The sequence below is a fragment of the Eumetopias jubatus genome, unplaced genomic scaffold, assembly GCF_037043125.1.
Source record: "Eumetopias jubatus isolate StellerSeaLion01/CBP00866 unplaced genomic scaffold, mEumJub1_p1.0 scaffold_11, whole genome shotgun sequence".
Classification (NCBI taxonomy): Eukaryota; Metazoa; Chordata; class Mammalia; order Carnivora; family Otariidae; genus Eumetopias; species Eumetopias jubatus.
Genome location: NW_028274817.1, coordinates 97,748,077 through 97,767,903, shown reverse-complemented (window position 1 = coordinate 97,767,903; position 19,827 = coordinate 97,748,077). Strand labels below are relative to the sequence as shown.

Genomic DNA, 19,827 nt, shown 5'->3' with positions numbered 1-19,827 from the left:
GGTGGACATGGCCAGCAACCTGATGCTGGTGGATGAGCACCCGCTGTGGCTGGCCCAGTGCAAGGACAAGGCCTGCAGTGGCATCGTGGGTGCCCTGGAGCGCATGGGGGGGTGCCCTCAGCCCCCATGCCCAGCACATCTCTGTGAACTCAAGGAACATGGCATTGGAGGCCTACCTCATCAAGCCACACAGCTACATGGGGCTGACCTGCACAGCCTTCCAGGGAAGGGAGGCAGGAGTGCCAGGCATAGCTGTGGCTACCCCCGTCATCTTTTCCGGAACCAGTGGCCATGGTGTGGGCAACCTGACCGAGGCAGTGGCCATTTCGCTTCGGCACTGGGCTGAGGGGGCTGAACTTGTGGCAGCTTGGTGGAGCCAGGATGGGCTGGGGGGCCTCGGGGGTTGGAGCTCCAGGGCTGCCAGCTCCACTCCAGTCAGCCCAATGTCAGCTCCTTGCACTGCCGGCACTTGGGCAACGTGGCCGTGCTCGTGGAGCTGAGTGCCTTCCCCAGGAAGGTGGAGGCTCTGGGGCAGGACTGCATCCTGTCGTGTACCCCTGCATGGCCCTGCTGCTGCTCTGCCTCTTCTCCACCGTCATCACCTACATCTTCAGCTACAGCTCCATCCATGTGTCCCGGAAGGGCTGGCACATGCTCCTGAACCTGTGCTTCCACATGGCCATGACTTCTGCCATCTTTGCAGGAGGCATCACACCCACCAACTACCACATGGTCTGCCAGGCTGTGGGCATCACTCTGCACTACTCTTCATTGTCCACACACCTCTGGATGGGTGTGAAGGCCCTAGTCCTCCACAAGGAGCTCACCTGGAGAGTGCCCCCTCCATGCCCCGCCCCATGCTCCGGCTCTATCTGATCACAAGAGGGATCCCACTCATTATCTGTGGCATCACAGCTACGGTCAACATCCACAACTACCAGGACCACAGCCCCTAGTGAGCGCCGCTGCCTGCCTGCCCCAAACCTACCTGCCCCTACATTGGATGCCTTCCTGCAGGCCCACCCAGCCAGTGACCCAATCCAAACCCACGCATGTTGCCTAAGCCAGTCTCTGCCTTGCCACTCACCATGTCGTATCTCCCCAACCACCCAGCCACCTCAGACATGCTCCTCGTCCTCACCCATTGCCTGTGTCTCCCCTCAGCTGCTGGTTGGTGTGGCGTCCAAGCCTAGGAGCCTTCTAAAAAAAAAAAAATCCTAGAGGAGAACACAGGCAGTGACCTCTTTGACACTGTCCATAGCAAGTACTTACTAGATACTTCTCCAGAGGCAAGGGAGACAAAAGCAAAAATAAACTATTGGGACTTCATCAAAATAAAAAGCTTCTGCACAGTGAAGGAAACAATCCACAAAACTAAAAGGCACCCTATGGAATGGGAGAAGATATCTGCAAATGACATATCTGATAAAGGGTCAGTATTCAAAGTATATCAAAAACTTATCAAGCTCAACCCCCTTAAAGCAAATAATCTAATTAAAATTGGGGAGAAGACATGGATACACATTTTTCCAAAGACATACAGATGGCGAACAGACACATGAAAAGATGCTCATCATTACTTACCATCAGGCACATACAAATCAACACTACAATGAGATATCACCTCACACCTGTCAGAATAGCTAAAATCAACAACACAAGAAACAACAGGTGTTGGCAAGGATGTGGAGAAAGGGGAAACCTCCTGCATTGTTGGGAATGAAAACTGGTGCAGCCACTCTGGAAAACAGTGTGGAGGTTCCTCAAAAATTTTAAAAATAGAACTACCTTATGATTCAGCAATTGCACTGCTAGGTATTTACCCAAAGAATACAAAAATACTAATTCTAAGGGATACATACACCCCAATGTTTATAGCCGCATTATCTGCAATAGCCAAATTATGGAAAGAGCCCAAATGTCCCTCGACTGATGAACACATGAAAATGATGTGGTATTATATATATATATATATATACACACACACACACACACACACACACACACACACACACACACACACACACAATGGAATATTTCTCAGCGACTAAAAGGAATGAAATCTTCCCATTTGCAATGACATGTACGGAGCTAGAGAGTATTATGCTAAGTGAAATAAGTCAGTCAGAGAAAGACAAATACTATATGATTTCAGTCATCTGCAGAATTTAAGAAACAAATGAGAATAGGGGAAAAAAGAGAAGAAAGAGACAAGCCAAGAAACAGACTCTAAACTAGAGAGCATAAACTGATGGCTACCAGAGGGGAGTTGGGTAGGGACATTGGTTAAATAGGTGATGGCAATTAAGAAGTGCACTGTGATGAGCATTGGGTGTTGTATGTAAGTGTTGAATCACTAAATCCTGCACTGAAACTAAAAAAAAAAAAAAAAAAATCTTCAAAGTCAAGGAAACAATCAACAAAACTAAAAGGCAACATACAGAATGGGAGAAGATATTTGGGAATGACCTATCTGATAAAGAGTTAGTATCTAAAATATATAAAATTAAACAAGTCAACACTCAAAAAACAAATAATCCAATTAAAAACTGGGAAGAGGACATGAACAGACATTTCTCCAAAGAAGACATCCAGATGGCTAACGGACACACAAAAATATGTTCATCATCCTTACCATCAGGGAAATACAAATCAAAACTACAAAGAGATATCACCCCACACCTCTCAGAATGGCTAAAATCAACAACACAAGAAACAACAGGTGTGGGCGAGAATGTGTAAATAAAGGAACACTAGTGCATTGTCAGTGGTAATGCAAACTGGTGCAGCCACAGTGGAATACAATATGGATACTCCTCAATAAGTTAAAAATAGAACTACCCTACAATCCAGTAATCACAGTACTAGGTCTTTACCCAAAGAATACAAAAACACTAATTCAAAGGGATACATGCACCCCAATCTTTATAGCAGCATTATTTACAGTAGGCAAGATATGGAAGCAGCCCAAGTATCCATCAATTGATGAATGGATAAAAATGTGGTGTATATATATACAATGAGATATTACTCAGCTATAAAAAGGAATGAAAATCTTGCCATTTACAAAAACATGGATGAAGCAAGAGAGTATAATGCTAAGCAAAATAAATCAGTCAGAGAAAGACAGATACCATATGATTTCACTCATATATGGAATTTAAGAAATAATACAAATGATCAAAGGGAAAAAGAAAGAGAGATCAGGAAACAGACTGTGAACTATAAAGAACAAACTGATGGTTACCAGAGGGGAGGGGTGTAGGGTTTGGGTTACATAGAGGATTAAGGAATTCACTTGCCATGGTTAACACCAGGTGATGTATGGAACTATTGAATCACTATACTGTACACCTGAAACTAATATAACACTGTAAAAAAGTTACACTTACCTCCAAAAAAGAAAAAGAAAATTGCCAAATGTATCAAAAGTAAAATGGCAAGTTATTTAGTGAATAGAACAAGACTTACACATGAGTGATTTGTAAATACACTCATTTCATTATTCAGTTTAGAGTTTGATTTTGCCCATAGCATCAGTTGTGAAACTAAATCCTGCTTTACCAGTCCATCCTTCTCATAGTTCTCTACTATTTTCCATAGGTCAATGATAACATAAATAGCTAGAAGAACAAGAAGTAAGAGATTTTTAGTTTTTGTACAGCCAATATTTAGCTTGAATGAAGAAATGGGAACAGGGTAGATTTAATACTCCCCAAAACTTCCCACTTATTAATGAAAAGATCTTTTATATGCTCAACATTAACTGTGGCCCATATTTCTTCTAGTAAGTATACAGGAAATATCCTGGATGTTAGCATTTGTGTATAAAAAGTGTAGCATATTGTAATATCACTATGGAATAATTCTTTTTCTCAGTAATATCCCTGAGTCACTATTTTGGGGATTATTATCCTGCCTACATCCTACCTTGCCATGAATAATAAACTTTTATTGTGTTAAGCCATCTAATATTGGTATTTTTAATAACCTCCTGACTTATTACAGCAAGGATACAGACAGGTCTTTATCTTACATTTCTAGAATCTCCTGATCACCACCTGATCATCATGCATAAAGCCAGCAACTACTCTTTCCGTGGACCTGAATAATGTGATACTCTCTAGAAGAAAAGCACATGGTATCATGGTGAGGGGTGAAGAAGTTATACCTGAATGAGAAGAGTTTAGGGAACTATGAAGTATCCTGAATGAATAATTTTACACCCATACTTTTATGCAGGAGAAGCAGAATCATGGACACACTTGCATCTGTAGCATAGCAGTGTTACTTCATGTTACTCATTTGGGCCACTGCTGATAGTTCCTGGATGCCTTGGTTGATCAAGCACAGCTACATAAAAGCGATAGCTCACAGTTATTGAACTATGCAGAGTTCCAAGCAATTTTTAAATTATCTCATCTAATCTCCACAAATACAACTATAATATATGTAAATTGTTTTTGTTTCTTCCCAAAATTAAAAATGAAGCAACAAAGTAATTTGCCCAATATCATAAAACTACAAAGAGACAGTGTTGAAATTCAAACCTAGACACGAGAAGCTATGCCCATAACTACTCAAATATTTTCAGTAACCATTCTTGCCAGGGAATAACATTCATATGTCTATTTTACAAAGATACAAGTCTTGATAAAGTTATATTGTTTATTGGAAATTCGGAGGTGCAACCTGACTAAAAAATATATGGCAAAATGTGACCTTCATTCCATTTATAGAGATTGCAATCCAATCTTTAAAAATGTTCCTTCTTGGGGTCCTGGGTGGCTCAGTCGTTAAACGTCTGCCTTCGGCTCAGGTCGTGATCCCAGGGTCCTGGGATGGAGCCCCGCATCGGGCTCCCTGCTCAGCGGGAAGCCTGCTTCTCCCTCTCCCTCTGCCTGCATCTCCCCCTGCTTGTGCTCTGTTTCTCACTCTCTCTCTCTGTCAATAAATAAATAAAATCTTTAAAAAAAAATGTTCCTGCCTCCTCTTTAAAAATTTTTTTTGACTCGTGCTTGCTTCGGCAGCACATATGCTAAAAAATTTTTTTGACTTACAAAAAGCTGTACATAACATATATATAACCTGACAAGTTTGGAGATTTCTCTCTCCTCTTTGTAAATGCTTCTGTATATACTAAATCAAAGAGTGTAGTACACTTGAAAAGTAAGTCATTAAAATATTTATTTATGTGAATTAAAGTATATGTTAATGCTATTAAGATTTAATATAAACATTTATTTAAAAAATATGTAGGACATTCCATCCAATAGTAGCAGACTACATATTCTTCTCAAGCATGCACAGAACATTGTCCAGTATAAATCAGATGATAGGCCACATAACAAGTCTTAGCAAATTTTAAAAGATTAAAATTATACCAACTATCTTTTCTGACCACTGCAGTATGAAACTAGAAAACAAGAGGAAAGCTGAAAAAAGTCACAAATATGTGGAAATTAAATAACATATTCCTGAAAAATCAATGGGTCAAAGAAACAAACAAAAGAGAAATAAAAAAATATCTTGAAACAAATGAAACACCCTACACACCCTACACAAAGATAAACTCAAAATGGGTGAAAGACCTCAATGTGGGACAGGAATCCATCAAAATCCTAGAGGAGAACATAGGCAGTAACCTCTTTGACATCGGCCAAAGCAACTTCTTTCAAGATATATCTCCAAAGGCTAGTGAAACAAAAGCAAAAATGAACTTTTGGGACTTCATCAAGATAAAAAGCTTCTGCACAGCAAAGGAAACAGTCAACAAAACAAAGAGGCAACCCACAGAATGAGAGAAGATATTTGCAAATGACACTACAGATAAAGGGCTGGTATCCAAGATCTATAAAGAACTTCTCAAACTCAACACCCAAAAAACAAATAATCAAGTCAAAAAATGGGCAGAAGACATGAACAGACACTTCTCCAAAGAAGACATACAAATGGCTAACAGACACATGAAAAACTGTTCATCATCATTAGCCATCAAGGAAATTCAAATCAAAACCACATTGAGATACCACCCTACACCAGTTAGAATGGCAAAAATTGACAAGGCAAGAAACAACAAATGTTGGAGAGGTTGTGGAGAAAGGGGAACCTTCTTACACCGTTGGTGGGAATGCAAGTTGGTACAGCCACTTTGGAAAACAGTGTGGAGGTTCCTCCAAAATTTAAAAATAGAGCTACCCCCTATGACCCAGCAATTGCACTACTGGGTATTTACCCCAAAGACACAGATGTAGTGAAAAGAAGGGCCATATGTACCCCAATGTTCATAGCAGCAATGTCCACAATAGCCAAACTGTGGAAAGAACTGAGATGCCCTTCAACAGACGAATGGATAAAGAAGATGTGGTCCATATATACAATGGAATATTACTCAGCCATCAGAAAGGATGAATACCCAATTTTTATATCAACATGGATGGGACTGGAGGAGATTATGCTAAGTGAAATAAGTCAAGCAGAGAAAGTCATTATCATATGGTTTCACTTATTTGTGGAACATAAGGAATAGCGTGGAGGACATTAGGAGAAGGAAGGGAAAAATGAAGGGGGGCGGAATCAGAGGGGGAGATGAACCATGAGAGACTATGGACTCTGGGAAACAAACTGAGGGTTTTAGAGGGGAGGCGGGTGGGGGGAATGGGTTAGCCCGGTGATGGGTATTAAGGAGGGCACGTACTGCATGGAGCACTGGGTGTTATACGAAAACAATGAATTGTGGATCACTACATCAAAAACTAAGTGATGTATTGTATGGTGACTAACATAACATAATCAAATAAAAACAACTAAAAAAAAGATAATGGAAACAGCATCACGGCTGCATAAGTTGCCATTTCAAATTAATTTCAAGAACCCATTAAAAGGATTTTACACAATGACAAAGTGGGATTTATCCTCAGGATGCAAAGGTGGTTCAAATATATGCAAATAAATAATATGCCACATTAATAGAATGAAAGCTAAAAATCACATGATCATCAGAAAAAGCATCTGACAAAATACAACCACCATTCATGATAAAAAAAAAAGAAAAGAAACCTCGGGGTGCCTGGGTGGCTCAGTTGTTCAGCGTCTGCCTTTGGCTCGGGTCATGATCCCATTGGTCCTGGGATCGAGCCCCGCATCGGGCTCCCTGCTCCACGGGGAGCTTGCTTCTCTCTCTCCCACTCCCCCTGCTTGTGTTCCCTCTCTTGCTGTGTCTCTCTCTGTCAAATAAATAAATAAAGTTTAAAAAAAAAAAGAAACCTCAACAGAATGAGTATAGAAGGAGCATACCGCAACGTATTAAAGGCCATATATGACAAACCCACAGCTAACATTATACTCAACAGTGAAAATCTTTTCCTCTAAGGTCAGGAATAAGATAAGAATGCCCACTCTCACCCTCTTATTCAAAACAGTACTAGAAGTCCTAACCAGGACAATTAAGCAAGACAAAGATATAAAAGGCATCAAAATTGGAAAGGAAAAAGTAAAACTGTCATTATTTGCAGATGATACGATTTTATATATAGGAAATCCCAAAGGCTCAACCAGAAACAACTAATCAATAAATTCAAAAAAGTTGCAGGATATAAAATAAACAGATAGAAATCAGTTGTATTTCTATACACTAATAATGAGACATCTGAAAAAGAAATAAAGAAAACTATCCCATTCCCAATAGCATCAAAAACAATTTTGTGATGAACACCGGGTGTTGTATGGAAGTGTTGAATCACTATATTGTACACCTGAAACTAATATTACACAGTATGTTAACTAACTGGAATTTAAATAAAAACTTTAAAAAACCAGTAAAATATATAGGAAAGCATTTAACCAGGAAGTGAAATATCTACAATGAAAAATACCAGACTTTGTTGAAAGAAATCATGGTAGACAAAAATTAATGGAAAGACATCATATTCATGGATCAGAAAACTTAATATTATTAAAATGTCCATACTAGGGGCACCTGGGTGGCTTAGTCAGTTAAGCATCTGCCTTCAGTTCAGGTCATGATTCCAGGGTCCTGGGATCAAGCCCCACATCAGGCTCCTTGCTCAGTGGGGAGTATACTTCTCCCTCTCCCCCTCTCTGCTGCTCCCCTTGCTTATGCTATCTCTCTCTCTGTCAAATAAATAAAGAAAATATTTTTAAAAAAGAAATTGATGTATAAAAGAAAAGAAAAGCAGAACTATTTTTGTTTTTTGTTACTAACTCCCATTTTTGATTTGTGACTATGTAATACAAAAAATAAATTCAATTTGAAACATTAGAGAAGGGTACTCCTAGACCTAATTCCACTCACACTCTTCAGAGAAACTACTTTTGATTATTTCTTTTTTAGATATTTTGGTAGTCCTTGTAATATTCTAAAATATATTCTTAATTTATCATCTTTAAGAAGTATTTGTTGATTCCTTCATTGAGAGATGAAGATTTAGCTTAAAGTCCCCTTTCAACTGTCTCCTCCCAATTTTAAAATTTTAAATGGACTTTAAAATTTTTAAAAGTTTTACATTTACAGGAAATTTGAGAAAACAGTACTGAGACAACATCTAATTTCCCCCATTATTAACTTCTTACATTTGTTACAATTAATGAATCGATATTGACATTATTTTAACCAAAATCTATACTTCACTCAGATTTCCTTATTTTTCACCTAATGCCTTAGTCAGATATTAAAAAATGCCATAGACTGGGTGGCTTAAATAACAAACATCTATTTCTCATAGTTCTGGTTTTTTTTACTTATTTTAATTTTTATTGTTATGTTAATCACCATACATTACATCATTAGTTTTTGATGTAGCGTTCCATGATTCATTGTTTGTGCATAACACCCGGTGCTCCACGCAGAATGTGCCCTCTTTAATACCCATCACCAGGCTAACCCATCCCCCCACCCCCTCCCCTCTAGAACCCTCAGTTTGTTTTTCAGAGTCCATCGTGGGAAGTTTAAGATCAAGGTGTTGGCTGATTCAGTTCCTAGTGAGAGCCCTCTTCCTGGTTTGTAGACGGACACCTTCTTGTTCTATCCTCACATGGTGGAGAGGAAGAGACTAAGATCTCTCTCTTGTCTCTCCTTACAGGACAGTAATCCCATCCTGAGGGTTCAACCCTCATGACTTAATCACTTCCCAAAAGTCCCTGTAAACTACCACTATCACACTGAGTGTAAGAATTTCAACATATGAATTGGAGGGCAACACAAACATTGAAATCATAATACTCAATGTCCTTTCTCTGTTCCATAGCCCAATGTCCCTTCTCTGTTCCATATCCTCCCATCCAGGATACCACACTACATTTAGTTGTCATATTTTCCTATGCTCCTCTTGGCCATGACAGTTTCTAATCTTTGAATTTCCTTGTTTTTAATGACCTGCACTATTTTGAAGAGTACTGGTCAGGTGTTTTCTGGGATGCCCACCTATTGGAAATTTGTAGTAGTGTGTGTGTGTGTGTGTGTGTGTGTGTGTGTGTGTGTGTGTGTGTGTGTGATTAGACTAGCATTGTGGGTTTGGGGGATGTAATGGTTAATTTTATATGTCAACATGACTAATCCATGGGGTGCCCACATATTCAATCAGATATTATTCTGGGTGTTTCTGGGAGGAGGTTTTAGGATGAGATTAATATTTGAATTGGCAGACTGAATAAAGCAGATTGTCCTCCCTAATGAGGATGGGCCTTATCTAATCATTTGAAGGCTTGAATACAGCAAAAAGGCTGACCCTTCCCTGAGTAAGGGAGAATTCTTCCTGTCTGCCTTAGAAATGGGATATTGGCTTTTCCTGCCTTCAGACTCAAACTGAAAAAAATCAGTTCATCTTGGGTCTTGAGTCTGCCACCCTTCTTACTAAAACAACAATTTTAATTATCCTGGTTCTCAAGCCTTTGGATTCAAACTGGAACTACACAAGAGCCCTTTTGGATCTCCAGCTTTCAAGCTCACCCTACAGGTCTTGGGACATGTCAGCCTTCATAATCATGTGACCGATTTCCTTATAATAAATGTGTGTGTTCGGGGTGGGGAGGATTGTGGCCTCTTAGTTTTGTTTCTCTGGAGAACCCTAACTAATATAGGAGAGGAAGCCCATATAAGCAAAATGTCATTTTATTAAAGGTACATATTATCAACATGACTTGCCAGTATTCATGTTGACCTCAATAACCTGGCTAAGGTAGTGTCTGTCAGTTCTTCACTATAAAATGACTCTCCTTTTCTTCCCTTTCCATACCATACTCTTTGGAAGGAAGACACTATGCACAGTCCACACTTAAAATGTGGTGAGTTATGCTCCATCTACTTATGGGTAAAGTATCTACATAATTTATTCGGAATTCTGCATGAGAGATTTGTCTCTTCTTTCCCATTTATGTATGGAATAATTTATATCAGTAATACTACTCATGAATATTTATTTAATGCATGGTTTATAATCCAATAATAACTTATTTACATTGAACTTCACATTTTTCCAGCTGTACCATACACTCTTCGACTGTATTTCAAAGGGAGACAGGGCTCCAGGTCATCAATGTGGGTTTGTCTGCTTTTGAGAACTTCCTTACTTTCTAACACTACAAGATGTTCCAGGCTTATATATATTTCCTGCCCCAGTCCTAGAGTCAGACATTTCACCATGGAGCCCTGGTTCCTTATATTGGAAAATGGTATTAGAAAACAAGATCTGGGTGTTAGATGTGCCTGTTGCTACTGGGGCTGCTAATAATAATTTTTAAATCTAGTGATTTGAAAAGGAGAAAGAGATATATGACTAAGCTACTCAACAAAAAAGGGGAACAGTAATGTAAAAATTTTTTAAAGGAAAAAAGAAGCATGAAAACAAAAGGAATTTTCAAGATTAGTACAAACTAATTTGCATAAGTAAGCAAATCCACTTTAGAACATAAATTAAACACATAAGTAACTCTGAAAGAAATTGCCAAAGTAGACCCCAGAAGAGAAATAAACCAATTTCTACATAATAAATAGTAAAAACTATCAAAGACCTACACTCTCACTCCACCTAAAAAACAAGACAGGTAAAAAAAACAAAACAAAACAAAAAAACAAGACAGGTAAAGAGAATTGCACAAGATAATTCCACAATACGTTTAAAGAAACAAAGTATTAATGATATTAAAACTCTTCAAGGGAACAGAATAGAAAAACCTATAATTGTTCTTAATAAAGCAAGTAAATAAAAATTGATAAAAATATAATTATACATAAATATTATATAAATATTTTGCTTATCAATATAAAAATAAAATACAATGGAAATAGAAATGCTAATGTATCACAAATAAATGCACTTATTTCAGGTTTGCAAGGATGGACCTTGTAATTGTTTTTATAACTTATTTTTATAATTAAGTACATTAATCCCTTACCAAAGATTGTGAAAAGGCATTTTACAAAATTCCCACCATTACCTTACTATTTGGCAGAAATAGAGGTCTTATTTCTTATAATTAAATATGAAAAACAAATTAAAATTTTAAGAATTAGAAAGACAGAGATGAAATAATCTTTGCATATATTATATGTAGAACACAAAACAACACAATAAAAACCACTATAAACAACAAAAATCAATAAAATGTATACACAAAAATAGCCAGTTATAAATTATAATGGTAATAAAGTATAAAACATAATTTGAAACAAAGAGTAATAATAAAATTCTTTGGAATTAACATGGAATGTGTTAAACATATGAAAAAAATCTTTAAAACACTCTTGAAGGATATAAAATTTAGACTGTGACAAATTGAAATACCAATCATGTTCTTGGACAGAAATATCGAGCATAATACAGTCACCAGTACTCCCTAAGTTATAAATTCTACCCAATTAAAATAAAAATATTTTTATGAAAGTAAACAGGTTTCTGTGAAAGTACATATAGAAAAATGAGGAATTCGGAATAATAAGAAAATTCTGAAAGAATATTATATTATGGAGGAGGGGGCTAAACTTACCAAATCCCAAAACCAATTATAATGCCTCATAATTTCATCAATAAGACTTTGGTGTATGTAATAGAGTCCATTTATATTTGAATGCTGATAGTTTTCAGGCCCCACACTTCCCCTTTCAACTTTTGTTGCACATTTGCACTGATTTTTTTTAAAAAGTCCATCTACTCCCTTCCTGAGCACCTGCAGAAAGTTCAAAAAATGCAGACCTCAGGAATCCTCACCCTGGTACCACCCTCTAATCACAAAAACAAAATAAAACAAACAACAATAACAAAAAATAAAACAGGCTCACTCACCCCTCCCTTTCAGAAGACCTCAATATGCAAGTAATAAACTTTTTCAAATTCTTTTGGGGTCTACGTGACATCATCAGTCTTAATAACCAAACCAATTTTGAATGGGTGGGGGTCCATCCTACCTCCTTAAGGCAAGAAAGCACAATAAGTATATGTAGATAAACAGGCAATTTTTTAAAAAAATGTAACAGCTTTATTGAGATATAATTCACATACTGCATAATTCACCTATTGAAAGAGTACAATTCTGTATTTTTAGTATATTCACCGAGTTGTGTAACCATCACATCAATTTTATAATATTTCAAAAAGAAACCCCATACCACCTATTAGCAGTGACTCTTCATTCTCCTCTAACTCCCCTAGCCCTAGAAAACCAGTAATCCACTTTCTGTCCCTATAGATTTATCTATTCTGGACATTTCATATAAATAGAATCATACAATAAATAGTCTTTTGTGACTGTTTTGTTTCATTTAGCATAATATTTTCAAGGTTCATCCTTGTTGTAGTATATATCAGTATTTCATTCTTTTTATCGCCAAATAAGATTCTGTTTTATATTAAATTTTTATTAATTTATATTTAATATAAAATTTATATTAAATTTTATATTAAAGTTTGTTTATCCATTCATCAGTTGATAAACATTTGGGTTGTTTATGCCTTTTGGCTATTGTAAGTATTGCTGATATGAACATGTGTGTACAAGGTCTTTTTGTGACCATATGTTTCCAAATCTCTAGAAATGGAATTGCTGGGTTATATAGTAACTCCACGTTTAACCTTTTAAGGTATTGTCAGCTTGTTTTCCAGTGTTTGTACCATTTTACTTCCCTAACGGCAGCATGTGAAAGTTCCAATTCTTCCATATCCTTGCCAACACTTCTTATCTGTCTTTAGATTATGTCTGTCCTAGTTAGATATGAAGTGGTATTTCACTGTGTATTTGATTTGCATTTCCCTGATGGCTAATGATATTCAGCATCTTTTCATGTGCTAGGAGGACATTTGTGTAGCTTCTCTGTAGAAATGTCTATTTAAGACTTTAGCTCTCTTTTTAAAGTGGGTGGTTTGTCTTTTTTTATTATTGTTGTTGTCTTTTTTATTATTGGGTTGTAAAAGTTCTTTATATATTCTAGATGTAAGTCTATTATCAGATATATGATTTGCAGATATTTTTCCCATTCTGTGAGTTGTCTTTTCATTTTATTGATGGTATCTTTTGAACCACAGAAGTCTAAGTTTCATAAAATCCAATTTATCCATTTCTTTCTTTTATCCATTTCTTTGTGTTTTTGGTGTCACACATGAGAAGGCTCTACCTAACCTAAGATCAAGAAGATTTATTTCTCTGATTTCTTCTAAGATTTCTACAGCTTTAACTCTTGCATAAAGATCTGTAACCCATTTTGAGTTAATTTTTGTGTATGTTATGAGGGAGCAGTCCAACTTCATTCTTTGACATGTGTATATACAATTACTGCAGCAATAATTTTGGAAAAGACTACTCTGTTCCATTGAATTGCCTTCGCACTCTTGTTAGAAATCAATTGACTATAAATACGAGTGTCCATTCTGCAATCTTAATTCAATTCCTTTGATCTATAGGTTCATCTTTGTAATAGTACCACACTATCTTGATTATGGTAGCTTTGTATTTAAGTTTGAAATATGAAAGTGTGAGCCTTCCAACTTTAATCTTCCTTGGCTACTGTTAGTCCCTTGAATTTTCTTATGAATTTTATGACAAGTTTGTCAATTTTTTCAAAGAAGCCTTTGGTATTTAAATAGGGATCATGGTCAATCGATGGATCAATTTTTTTTAAAGATTTTATTTATTTATTTGACAGAGAGTGAGAGAGAGAGTGGCAGGCAGAGGGAGAGGGAGAAGCAGGCTCCCTGAAGAGCAGGGAGTCCAATGTGGGGCTCGACCCTAGGACCCTGGGATCATGATCTGAGCCACCCAGGCGCCACACAATGGATCCATTTGAAAGAGTACTGCCATTTTAACAATATTAAGTCATCTGATGGATTAACATAGGATGTCTTCCTATTTATTTGGGTCTTCTTATATCCTTCAAAATTTTTTGTAGTTTTTAGAAGACAAATTTTCACTTTCTTTATTAAACTTATTCCTAAGTATTTTATTCTTTCTAATGCTATTTTAAACGGAATTATTTTCTTAGTTTCACTTTTTACTGTTCATTGTTAGTGTTTAGAAATACAATTAGTGCTTATATATTGCTCTTATATCCTTCAAACTTACTGAACCAGTGTATTAGTTAGAAAAGTTTTTGAGTGGATTCCTTAGAATTTTGTATGTACAAGATCAAGTGACCTGTAACTAGAAATAGTTACATTTATTCTTTCCTAATCTGGATGCCTTTTTTTTTCTTACCTAATTTCCCTCCAATGTTAATGCAAGCAGCAAGGGTGGACTCCAACCTTGTTTTGTTGCTGATTTTAGAAGGAAAATATTCAGGATGTCACCACTGTATGTTCTAACTAATCACCACGAACTTCACGGCTTAAAACAAAAGAAATTTATTGTCTTTCAGTTCTGGGGGTCACAAGTCTTAAATGTTTCTCACTGGGCTTAAATCAGAATGCTGCAGAGCTACATTCCTTTCAGGAAGCTCTAGGTAAAAAATCAATGTTCTTTTCTTTTTCAGATTCTAGAGTCTCCTATTATTGCTTGGCCCATGCCCTCTTCCATTTTCAAAGCTAGCAATGGCCAATCAAGCAATTCTCATATCATGTACATCTGACACAGATTTTGCCTCCCTTCTCCACATTTAAGGATTCTGTGGTTACATTGGGCCCATAGAGATAAGCCAGGATGTCTCCCTATTTTAAGGTCAGCTGTTTAGCAACCTTAACTCCATCTGCAAATTTAATTATTTGTTACCATGTAATGTAATTAGGCTGGCCATTGTTCTGCCTACCACAGTCTGTTTTCTGGCACTTGAAAATCCATGTCTGTCCTGCATGCAAAATATCTTTGCTTTATCCCAACGTGCTCCCAAATATCAATAAATTGCAGCACCAATGCAAAGTCCAAAATCTCATCTAAATCTTGTCACCTCAAAAGTCTCAAATCTAATAATCTAACCCATTTAAATCAGGTATGGGTAAGGCTCTGGGTATAATCTTTCTTGAGGCACAATTCTCCATATGTAATCCTGTAAACTTAAAAATCAAGTTACCTGCTCACAAAATACCCTTGTGGGAAGGTATAGAATAATAACTATAGACATATGCATTAAAAATGGAAGAAAATGGAAATTATTAAAGGAGTCACCCATCTCAGCAAATTGAAAATCTAGCAGGGCAAATTCCATTTGGTTTCAAGGCCTGGGAATAATCCTCTGTGATTTTTGGGTCTGCAATCTGACCTTAAGGCTCCTCTCTCTGAGTCATTCTTCCTTTCTCATAAAGGGTAACTCGTGTTTGCAGCTGGGTAATTTTTATCAGTCTGTTTACCATCTGTAGTATTTTGTGAGTACAATAACCATCTTTTATTTTGGCTCTGTCACACTTTTAATCCTAGCTGGCAGTGTTTCTGCTAGTATAAAATTCTCAAGAACCTTATGGGTTACCCACATATGTCACAAGAATTCATTCCTTTTGACAAGAGACTCCTCCATAGATTTTTCTTCAATACTTCCATCTCTATTTTTGGCTTCTACTAGGATGGCTGAAGGATTGTATGTGTCACAAACTTTTCAATATCTTAAAACACAACTCAATACTCTGTCATTTTGGTCTTTCAAAGGTATTAGCAAAAACTTTCCAGCCACACACTGTTTTTTCATTAGAGCACTCTTTTATAACAGTGATTCTTAATTTTAGCATCTTTTGCAATCAGGACAAGTGAAGAATTTCCCAAATCATAAAGTCTTGGTTCCTTTTTGTTTAACAGTTCTTCCCTCAATTTATCTTTCTCCTCTTACATTTTACTATAAACAAGGAAATACTAGACTTTGCCTTCAAAACTTTACTAGGAAATCTCAGCTAAATAGCCAACTTCAGCACAGAAACTTCTGCTTTCCTCATAACTAAAGGGCACAATTCTGCTAAATTTTCCATCACTATATAATAAAGATTCCCTCTCCTCCATTTTCCAATAACATGTTCTTCATTCTCTTCTACACCTTCAACAGCAGAACTTTTAACATCCATATTTCTATCATCAGTCTGTTTTTGATTAAATAGTCTCTAATATGTTTTCTCTACCAAACTCCTCATGTCCTTCTAAGTTCTCAATAGCAAAGGTGTTAACATCTATATTTCTACTAACAATCTGTTCAAGATAATGTAGGCATTTTCTATCATGCTTCTCAAAATTTTCCATCCTCTGCCCACTGCTCAACTGCAAAGCTATATAAACAATGTTAGGTAAGTGTTACATTAGCACCCCACTTCCAGATACCAAAATCCATTATTAGTTTCCATTAACCCAGTAATTAGAACTCACCAAGTTAATTAAACAGTTACATGAAGCAGTGCCTTTACATAACAGTATCTAACCAGAAAAGTAGAGTTACCCTAAGGGTAGTCTTTAAAGTCTAGGGCTAAAACAGCCAAATATATATCACTGAAGGAGAGGCCATCTCTCAAACAATGCCCCCCTTTCCATGCTGCAGTCCAGAGGAACTTCATAACCTAATTCTAAAAAACACATTTACCAATCCCATGGTATGCAGGTCCATCAATGTACCTCCTTGCATTTTGTCATACTAATGACCACACTACATAAAACTTACTGTTGAAGACAGTATGACTCTATATCATACTATCCCTGTGAAATTAATGCATAAAAAATTGCTACTTGTCTCTATCCCAAATCCACAATTTCCTATGACTTATGGTTTTCACTCTTACTATTTTGTGCAGCATCAAAACCTGCACTATTGCTCCAAACCAATCAGAAACTGGAGGAGCTGCAGAACATCTATTGATTTCTGTAAGACATATTTTAGTACACAAAGTATCAACACAAACTTTGTCCTAATACACCCCAGTCACAAGGAGAAAGTCCAGACTCAGAAAATATTTACACCATCCAAATTTTCAAACCCTGGAAACCAATTTATCAGATTGCTCAAGTTTATAAAAGTAGTCAGCTACATTACAGTTTTCAAAAATTTCTTCCAACTATTCCTATCCATAGAATTTAACAACCCTCCATACCTCATCATTCAGCACCAACATTCATTCACCCAATACAACATATGATGAAGGACAAGAAGCCATAATACATAAATATGATGTGATATTGCACTAAATTCACAACCATTTCAACATATGTAACAATGGAAAAGATACAGATCAACAGTCTGGTCAAGATACTCAACTCCCTGTGCCACTCTGACTAGACTGAAGGAATGTGAGAGAGTAAAGTTTTCAGCTCTATTTTTGGCTTCTTTAAGCCTTAAAACCCCCTTCCTGTACCAAGTTTCTGACAAGTATGATTCCAACAGATTTTGTCTTACCTACATTTTTTGGTCAATCTTTATTCAAATATAAATCCTGCCCCAGTGATCTCTATCCCTTAGAATCATTGTTTGTTTATGGCTCCTCATTATCTCTGAACTGACATAATACAGCCTAGAGAAGAATGCATAGCATAGAAAGAAATAGAAGCTACAGTTCAATTTTCCCCCTAGAAAAGATCTCTGTGAGTATGCTCTTTTTTTTTTGGCTTTTTAATTTAATTTTATTATGTTATGTTAGTGAGTATGCTCCTGAGTGGAGAAATAAATACTGAGCAACATGAATGTTTCTTTTTAATCTGATATATTATTTTTCTGTGTATCATATTCCAACTGATATGAAAATAGAAATAAAAATATGCAATCTAGATGTAGTCTTCAGGACCAGATTCAAATATAGATCAAAGTACAAGTTTGTTATTCAATAACAAATATTTGTTTCATTAAAATCCTCAAATGTGTGGACTGAAATTTCAGCTTTACTTAGTTTACTAAAGGTTTTATGAAATACTCAAATTGTAAATTTAAAATTTAAACTACCTTCGGCAGTGCTGCCAATGCCCCGGCAGAGAAGCTGAGGTCATCATCAAATTTGAAATATTTAAAGTGGATACAAAACTGTTTCAGCAATGCAGACAATTAAGGGCATTGTTGTGGGTGATGGTGCCATTGGTAAAAACATGTCTCCTGATATCCTACACAACAAACAAATTTCCATCTACATATGTACCGACTGTTTTTAACAACTATGCAGTCACAGTTATGATTGGTGGAGAGCCATATACTCTTGGACTTTTTGATACTGCAGGGCAAGAAGATTATGACAGACTACGGCCACTGAGTTATCCACAAAGAAATGTATTTCCAGTCTGTTTTTCAATGGTCTCTCCATAATCATTTGAAAATGTGAAGGAAAGATGGGTGCCTGAGATAACTCACCACTGTCCAAAGACTCCTTTCTTGCTTGTTGGGACCCAAATTGATCTCTGAGATGATCTCTGTATGAATGAGAAACTTGCCAAGAACAAACAGAAGCCTATCACTCCAGAGACTGCTGAAAAGCTGGCCCATGACCTGAAGGCAGTCGAGTATGTGGAATGTTCTGCACTCACATGGAAAAGCCTAAAGAATGTATTTGATGAAGCAATACTGGCTGCCCTGGAGCCTCCCGAACCGAAGAAGAGCCGCAGGTGTGTGCTGCTGTGAACATCTCTCCAGAGCCCTTTCCGCACAGCTAGTATCAGCATTGTACTAAAAACAATGTTAAATCAAACTAAAGATTAAAGATTAAAATTCATTTTTGCAAAAATGACAAATGCCCTGCACCTACCCACATGCACTCGTGTGAGAAGGCCCATAGGTATGGTCCCCTTCCCCCTCTCAGTACTAGTTAATTTGAGTAATTGTGTATTGTCAGAAAAGTGATTAGTACATTTCTGTTTTGTCATTTCAAAAAAAATTATTATTTTTTTGTTTAAAAGCAAGGCTTGCTTGTGATGACTCTGTAACAGACTAATTTGGGTTGTTGAAGCTGCTCCTGGGCTCCATCCACTCTAGAAAATGATCTGGGACATTAGGTTTGTTTATCCCCCCCTTTTTTTGCTGGGGGGCAGGGTGCAGGAGTGTGTGGGGGGTTTGTTTTTATTTAGTCATGTTTTTAAAATTCATTTACCGTTGGACAACCCTTAAGGGGAGGAGGACAGATTGATTCTACATTCCACTTCCTAGATCTAGTTTAGAAAACTTGTTCCCCACCTGGTGCTCTTAGGAAGGAGTATAGTAAATGCCTCATTTAATAACATACTCCTTTTTGAAAGTTGCCTTTTCTCTCCACCCTTGATTAGGTCCAGTATTGGATGAAACTCATGAGAGTGGGTAGAAACTGTCTTGCTCCTCCTCTTTTCTATGATCCACTATATATGTGACTGTGACTTTCAAAGAAATTTGTTTGCCATTTGCTGATTTTTTTAAATTAATTTCTAACTTCTTTCACTGATAAATGAAAAAAGGTACTGCACCTTTTGAAATAC

The 19,827-nt window shown here is 36.9% G+C and overlaps 1 pseudogene; it reads left to right on the top strand.

The window, feature by feature from the left end:
• Positions 1-18,426: 18,426 nt before the first annotated feature.
• Positions 18,427-19,003, top strand: LOC114199439 (cell division control protein 42 homolog pseudogene; annotated as a pseudogene).
• The last annotated feature ends 824 nt before the right edge of the window (positions 19,004-19,827 follow it).